Here is an 8954-nt window from a genome sequence, read left to right on the forward strand (position 1 = left end):
GTATAGTATATATATATATATATATATATATGTTAATTAATTTATTATATTGTGTTGATGGTATGAAGTTGTTGATGATATGAGTTGATGATGATTTTGTGATGATGTTGATATATATATATAATATTGTTATGTAATTATTAAGTATATATATATATATGTTAATTAATTTGTTATTAATTAATATATATAATATTGTTACATATATATTTTGTTATATTTTCAGGATATGGATAAGAGTTGGATTTTGCTTCCAAAATGGGACAAAAGATATGGTAAATGAGTTATTAGTTTTCTGGAATATGCGCTGGCTAATGCTAACGGGAATAGAATTTTCTATTGCCCGTGCACGAAATGTCAGTGTCGCAGCGATATGCATCGATTTGCGATTGACAAAGTATGGCAGCACCTAAAGAGTAACGGGTTTTGGAAAAAGTACACATGTTGGTTATATTACGGTGAAACATTATCAGGGGGTCCGCATGATCATGGGCAATTTTCTGAGACGGGCAGTACATCCAACGATCCAACAACGGCCTTCATCAACAACATGTTTCCTTATGAGAGCGGTGTATGCGCTCAAGAACAGTATATGCCTGAGCCGGTACAGCCCTTCCCTAGAGTTATCAACACTGTTGGTATTGACAAGTACAACAAATTGCTTGCTTTCTAACAAACCCCTGTATACCTCAGTTGTCAGAAGACTGTTCTTGAAAGTATGATGGACGTAATGAAGATTAAAGTTGAGACAAAATCGACCGTGAAGGCTGTTGATGATTATCTACAGTACACTGCTTCGATGCTGCCCCACGGTCATCGTCTTACTACCACTCATCATAAGGTCTGATGTATCCTGAAAGATTTTGGGCTTTCCTACATGAAGATCCATGCATGCAGATATGACCACGTTCTCTTCTAGGGTAAAGATGCAGAAGGGAATGACCTTGGTGGCCTTGACGCATGTCTGGTATGTCACACTGACAGGTATAAGCTGACTCCTGCAGACAATAGGAAACCTATGAAGGTACTTCGGTATTTCCCGTTGAGGGATAGGCTGGAGCGGTTGTACATGTCTTCACACACGACCGAAGATATGAGATGGCATGCTGATAGGGAATTGCATGATGAAAATACCCCTATACACCCTGCTGACGGGGAGGCTTGGTAGCATATAGACAGGGAGTTTCCTCATTTTGCGTCAGAGGTCCGAAATGTGAGGCTCGGGCTCTCATCCGACGGGTTCAACCCTTTTGGCAACATGAGTCTTCGATACAGTGTATGACTGGTCATTTTGGTACCGTACAACCTTCCTCCATGGATATGCATGAAGAAGGAATACAATATGTTGAGTTTGTTGATTCCAAAGCCCGATTATCCAGAGAAGTGTCTCCATGTGTATTTGAGACCTTTGATTGAAGAGCTTAAGTTTTTGTGGGACGTTGGTCATCCCACTTATGACAAGTACATGCACGAGATGTTCTAGATGCATGTCATGGTTGTTGGTACCATCAGTGATTTTCCTGCCCGTGGGATGTTGTTGGGCAACGTTGTTAGGGGATACAAGGCTTGTCCAGAGTGCCTTAACGATGAGGGAAGCAGCAGTCATTGCAACAAGATATGCAATTTGGGTCACCGTACTTTCCTTCCATATAATCACGAATGGCGGTTCGATGACAAGGCATTTGATGGGACCGTAGAAAACGGTGTGTCTCCTAGAAGATGGACGGGGGAAGAAATTTTAGCAATGCTTAATGAGTACGATTTTGGGTAGCTCAGCAATCATCCCAATATTGTGGCGGCAATACTTGAAAGACCCGACAGGTACAAATTCTGGACACATAAGAGCATATTCTGGGGACTCTCATACTGGAGTAAGTTGTTAATCATGCACTACCTAGATGTGATGCACATAGAAAAGAATGTTTGCGACAGTGTGGTGGGCACAGTGCTGAACTTGGAGGGGAAGACGAAAGACGATCCTAAGACACGCATTGATCTACAAAAAATGCTTATAAGAAGACATTTGTGGTTGAAAGAAGGGAAGAAAAAAATGCCTCAAACTCCTTACACCGTGAAGCCTGACCAGAAGAACGTAATTTTCAGGTGGATGAGTTGTGTGAAGTATCCTTCAGGCTATGCAGGAAAAATAGCCCGGTGTGTGAACTTCCGGGACAATAAGATGTACGGGTTGAAGAGTCATGACTGTCATATCCTGTTACAACATCTCTTCCATGTTTTCATTCGACCGTTCCTTCCCCGTCTGGTGGTTGAGCCGTTAGTAGCGTTGGCAAGATTCTTCCAGAAGTTATGCACACGGAAAGTGAAAAAATCTAACCTCCGGGAAATGCAAGGGAACATCATTTATATCATGTGTAAATTTGAGAGAATATTTCCTCCAAATTTTTTTGACATCATGTCTCACCTAATAATTCATCTTCCCGAGCAATTGTTGCTTACCGGTCCAGTACACTACACTTGGATGTATCCCATGGAAAGGTACGTTTTTTACACCTGAATTCCACAATATACATGTTCAATAATCATAACACTTTGCAACTTGATTTATAGGCAACTTGGAGACTACAAAGATTATGTGGCTAATAGATCCGCGCCTAAAGGATGTATAGCTGAAGCATATATTGCGCACGAGTGCGTCACCTACATAAAGTTGTATTTAGGAGCGTTGAAGGAAACTCCGCAAACCATGCCGGTATTCCTAACTCCTCTACCGTTCGCCTTAATAATTTTAAGCGGGTTGTTCGGTGCGAATTCGTGATGAAGAGCCAAGGCTTATTGATGTTGATCCAAATCAAGAAACAGACGAAAACTCTGGCGATGAGGAAAGACATAGATTACTAGAAATTAATTCTGACACCGAAGAAGACTCATCGGATGATTCCGATTACGAGCCTTAGTTTTAATTTAGAGGACGTAATACATTAATTTGTAATAAAAAAGAATGTATTACCTTTATAGTTTACATATGTTGAATTCATATTTATGTTATTTTATATGAATTTTGATGATATATGAACAAGAAGTTAGTATGGTTTACATTAAACCTTCTGTTTTTTAATGTATTTTTATGCTTTAGCCGACGAAATATATCATAATTCGTCGGCTTAAACCCTCTTAGCCGATGAATTATAGTATATTTCGTCGGCTAAAACCATCTTAAATAAGTCATAATTCGTCGGCTAAGATGAGGTTAGCTGACGAATAACCTAATATTTCGTCGGCTAAACCCTAAACCCTAAACCTTAGCCGACAAATACTCTAACATACGACTCGTTGCGTCTCATCGATTTGAAACTATTTTCTGTTGAAGGTCCGGTCGAAATACGTAATTTAGACGGTCCAATGACCTTTTCCGTGCGTTTAGGGGTTTGACTTACGGGATTGACCGTCCGAATCGAGCCCTTAACCTTGTCGGATCAATTTGAATTTTTTCCCATACATGTATTTTATCATGATGGTCAGATCTGACGGTCAGATTTTCGTATCTCAAGTTTGATCATCACAATCACAATGTGCCGAATGTATAAAATAAATAAATTGAAAATATTAAATAAAAAGTACTATGGCCGAAAAATTTCATTACTTTAGGCGACGAATTTCATTACTTTAGCCGACGAATTTCAAAGGTTAGCCGACGGATTTCAAAGGTTTAGCCGACGGATTTCAATTGTTAGCCGACGAATTTCAAATGTTAGCTGACAAGTAAAAATTTCTTCGGCTAAAGGTATAGGGACCGTAGAAAACCCAGCGCTTGACAGAGCTCCAAAAAAGCCTAAAAAACTTACCGGTCCGCCTCTTCGAGCCCACCACCACCTCACCGCGCTCCATAGCCTCACCGCCTCCTCGAGCCCACCACCGCCTTACCGCGCGCTCACCGAGCTCCACAACCTCCACCGCCTCCTAGGTGATAGCAGCCAATCTGCCTCCTTCCGCCCTCTCCCTCTCGTAATCTCCCTCTCCCTCTCCCTCTCCCTTTTCCACAATACAAACACAGTCGAAAGGTAACTCTTTTCTTGACTTTGCTTGCTCTGTTTGCTTTAATTTGCGGATCTGGGTTGTTAATTTGTGATTTGCAATGTAATTTAGTTCGGTTTTTTTGAAATTTCGGTGCTTTTTGACCTTTGGAAATTTGTGGTACTATGGAATTTGGGACTGATTAATGCTCAATTGGGTTGGTAATGATTTGGAATATCTGATATGGTGGAAGGGTGGTTGTTATAGATGTTGAACTCTGCTGATTGAGTGGAGTCTTGGATGTTAGGAAAGCTGCTAGGTTCTATAGTAGTGTGATTCTAGTTCATTCTTATATATCTTATGCGACTGGCATTGTAGTACAATTCAAGTTTAGACATTTTGTTTCTAGTTGTGGGTTCTCACCCGATTTGTGAGCATGTTCAGGGTATTAGTTGCTGGTTTGCTGAAAATAGAGACATGGTAACTCTTTTCTTCCTGACAGAATCCATTTATAAAAAGGAAAACTAAAAAATCAAAAGAAATCTAAGGAAATAAACTAAATAATATTCATATCATTCATCCATAACAAGGCATTTGCTAGGTTGCGTATGAGAACTGGTATTCAGTTTTGATTCAAATTAATATTTTAAACAGGATGAGCGGTAATTTTAGATCGACGAAGGGTTCGAAGGGCCAAAGATCCGAATCGTCTTAGGGAACCTCTAACAACCCTCAAACGTCATTTCGGGGCCCTATGACAGCCAGACGTGCGACCCTTCTAGAGACGGCGCAGAGGCAGCCCAGCGGTTCCCATTCCTCGAGGCAGCCGGAGGTGCCCTCTTCATTGAGACAGCCGAGCGTCCCTCGTTCCTCGAGGCAGCTGTGGCCTCAAACCTAGACGGAGGTGTCTACACCCCGTATACTTGAGATACACCGAGCGCCCACTCCGGGTCCTACTACTTCAGATGGTGGGTCAAATGGGGTACAGATGCCGCCGCCTCATCTGTTCCTTCCGCGGATAATACCGGCCTTATCTGCAGTCGATGGCTTAGGGACGCCGATTTATCCACTGCCCCCGCCAGTGGCTTCATCAGCGGCGTACCGGTTCGTGCCTTTTGATACGCCTCTTATTTCCATGAGGGTATCATCATCGGCGACAGAGACGGAATTCGTCGCCTCCGCCGCATCGCCCTTAGGTAATGAAAGATGAATGATTTGTTTTCTTATAATTAATAATAAAGGGTCTCAGATTTTAATAATCAATTTGGTTTGTCATGTGATAAGCACCGTCGGAGCGAAGCCGACAAAGAAGAAGAGAGGCCCCGTCACAGGGAAGGCTCTCGAGAAGAATGTCAATACCTCAGGGAGGATCGTCATCGGTACTGACGGGGATGGCCACATAGTATCGGGCGGGAAGTCGAGGACGTACTCCGGCCGCGTGGGAGCGCTCATTAGGGATAGAGTCCCTATGTTGTGGTCAGACAGGGGCGAGGTTCCGCTGGAGGTTAAGGACATGGTCCACAACGCGATGTCGGTGAGTTTACAAAATGCCTCAATAATATTATGTATTACATTGTTGATTTCTCGAAAAACTAAACTAATAAACGGTTAAATGCAGGTGTGGTTTGACGTTCCCGAGCACCTGAAGAACAGCTGGGCGGACGTTGTGCATGGGGAAGTTACGTTAGGAAATTAATGAAAAAACAAAATTGTATGTGATATTAATAATATTTCTAATATTTTTGTTGTATCTGTAGGTACAAGGAGTGGAAGAACGAGTTGCGGACCCACTGGACTACGCACGGGAATGCATGTTCTGGTACCCTTGCTGAGTTCCAGTACAGGGAGTACGAGTGGCGTTGGCTTCTGACATCAGAATTCAACAACCCTCATAAACAGGTATTTAAAAAAATTAATTAGTTAATTTGTCATTAAGTACGTCCGTTTTTAAATATTTCACTAATAGTTTTTTTTTTTTCTTTGAAGGCCGTTTCCCGGGCGAACACTCAGAACCAGCAACGCAACACAAGGAACCATCGTGCCGGTTCTAGACCGTTCGCTGTCTTCATGGATGAGGCGGCCAGAGAACATCTAGAAGTCAACCGGTACATCTATACGTACGAGAAGACATATCCTGACGCCCAGGAGGATATTGTAAGTCATCTTACGTTTTTAAATTTTTAATTTTACTTATATATATGTCAAAATGTTAATTAATCATTTTTTTCCTATCCAATTAGGCGAAGTTGAGGGAGGCTAGTGACGAGGTGATGAGTGCTATAGTGAGGGAGACATGGCCGGACACGCAGGAGGAAGAGATGTCCGAAGCCATGTCCCGGATCGACATTTCAGATCTGAGGGTTGGGGCGAGGATCATGGGCACAGCCTTCCCACCGCGAGGAAACAACTTCTACAATCGGGGTCTAGGAAAGAAGGGCGAGGGGGCCCTGAAGACCACTCCAGGATTTCAACGAAACGCAGCCTCGACCAGCAGCAGGACGACTTAGCTAGAGTCGGAAGTTCAGAGACTACGGGAACAGCAAGCTGCTCAGGCTGCCTATACTGCCGCGGTATATGCCACCCAGCAGGCCCAGCAGCAGCAGATGTTCCAGTACTTGCAGGAGTTTACAGCTGCCCAGCTTCAGGGACTTCCGCCTCCGCCCATGCCTACGCCTATATCGCTACCTCAGCCGCCGCACCCTCCTCCGCAGTAGCCCCCAGAATCGGATATTGATTTAGATGATCTAAATTTTGTGTAGTTGATCAATTATATAGTTTTATGTGCTTGTTGTTGGTTATATGGAATTGTTTTGGTGTATTTTGCAGCTTGCTTGGAATGGTAATTTAGAAATTTTGGGTTTGTTTTTTTACTGGAATGGACTTATAGCCGATGAAACATGCCATAATTCGTCGGCTGTAGTATTTTAAATTTTTTTTATAAGGTTTAGCCGACGAATTAAGGCATGTTTCGTCGGCTAAACCCTTTTAAAGCTGACGAAACAGACTATATTTCGTCGGCTATAGTTATTTTTTTAATTTTTTATTACATACTTAAGCTGACGAATATCTTAAATGTTTCGTCGGCTAAAGTCTCATACTACGGTCGACGAAACATTGAAGATATTCGTCGGCTCAATTCTGGGACAATAGCCGACGACGTCTTCTTGTTTCGTTGGCTAAAGTCATCGCCGATGACTCTTTCCTGACGAAATCATAGCCGACGAAGGCTCGTCGGCTAAGATCTTAGCCGACGAATTTTGCTAACAGGCCGACGAAACTTTTTCGTCGGCTAAAGTGCTTGTCCTGGTAGTGGAGGGTTTTCAAAGATAAGAGGCATGATGCGTTTTGGGATGAATCTGATGGAGATTAGGGTCGAAAAGGGTGTGAATCTGACAAGGGCATATGAGTCAGTTCATATAATTCTCGGCTGACTTAGGCACTTAGGCATGACTTGGCACTGACGTGGTAGTTTTTTAACGACCATGTCATCAGTCTAACGAAGAAAACCAACGGAGGACTATTTGGATAAAAAATCGTGACTTTAAGGACCATTCAGATTAAAATGAAACTTCAAGGACTAAACAGATGAAAACTTCAAACCACAGGGGCTAAACAAATTTTAATTCTATTCTTTTTGATTTCTGGATTTCGTATGGAATGCATTGAGAGTATGATATGTACTGTTTGTCAAACATGCATGATACTTTTGGATCCAAATATGATAAGTTCCACTGGAGTATAGTTGTTTACAGTTGCAAAATGTCAGGTAGCTAACCTTATAAATAGATTATTTTACTCATTCTGAGCAAAGTATATATTGTGATGGTGATTTTGTTAATTAGAAAGATTAACAAATAGGATCGTTCGGACGTACAACTACCCTTCCAAAATTCTCACATACATGAATTCTATCCATAATCATATGGTCAGCCAAGAGTAAGGCTAACATGTATTTCAACATTAGCATCCTGTGCAGAACTTTTTGTTTTACTCATTTTATAATGCATATCTTATGAATAATTCCTCATCAATAATTGTTCCCATATATCGATCTCCATTCCTCTATCTTGAATTGATCATCCTCTGTCTTGAATTGTTGGGCGTGCACCTCTTCCAAGTAGAAACGTCGCTAGCGAATATGTTAAACTGCAGATACAGTGATCCTTCGCTATCTTTTTTTTTTTTTTTTTATTCGTACAGATTTTTTTTTTCTTTTCAGACTTTAGATTTTGATTTTTCATTATTTTATTGTAATTTGAGTTGTTGTGAAATTAGATAATTTCTACGTCACTTGCCACATCAGTTTTAGTAGGTTGACATCATACTTAGAATTGATCTAGACCATTGAATTTTTTAAAATCCAATGGTTAAGAAATAATGTCAAAATTAGTGTTAAATCTAATGTCTCTTGAACCGGCCGTAAATACTAGTGTTAAATCTAAGAATTGTGTAAAATTCCATAATCAAGATTTCTAGGTTAAATCAAAGGGTAAGGCTAGGGTTTGTTAATACATGTGATGTATCAACTTTGCCCTCAAGTTATAAAATGAGTCCTCAAAGTTGTAATATGAGTCGTTAAAGTTGTAACAACTTTTTTTAATCACTTTGAGGACTCAATTACCACTTTAAACACATATTTTACCACTTTAAAGACATATGATTACTAATGTTGTAACATGAAAATTTCAGAACTTTAAGGACTCATATTACAATTTCGAGAACTAATATTACTAGTTTGAGGAGTCAATTTACAAAGTTGATGTATCACATCATTCACATGTATTAACACATTGTAGAATTTTCCTAAATGAAATCCCAGATTCAGTCTTTTCAAATTAAGAATATCCCCCAGGATTATTGCTTTTTTATTTCAACTTATGGAAACTGAGGTCTGATTCGATGGGAACGGCGTCGTTGCTCTTCGTTGGTGATGTGTTATGGTGTTGTTGTTGTGCACCTCTCACTTGGGTTTATGAATAGAG

Source organism: Fragaria vesca, linkage group LG6 (genome assembly GCF_000184155.1).
Source record: "Fragaria vesca subsp. vesca linkage group LG6, FraVesHawaii_1.0, whole genome shotgun sequence".
Taxonomy (NCBI): domain Eukaryota; kingdom Viridiplantae; phylum Streptophyta; class Magnoliopsida; order Rosales; family Rosaceae; genus Fragaria; species Fragaria vesca.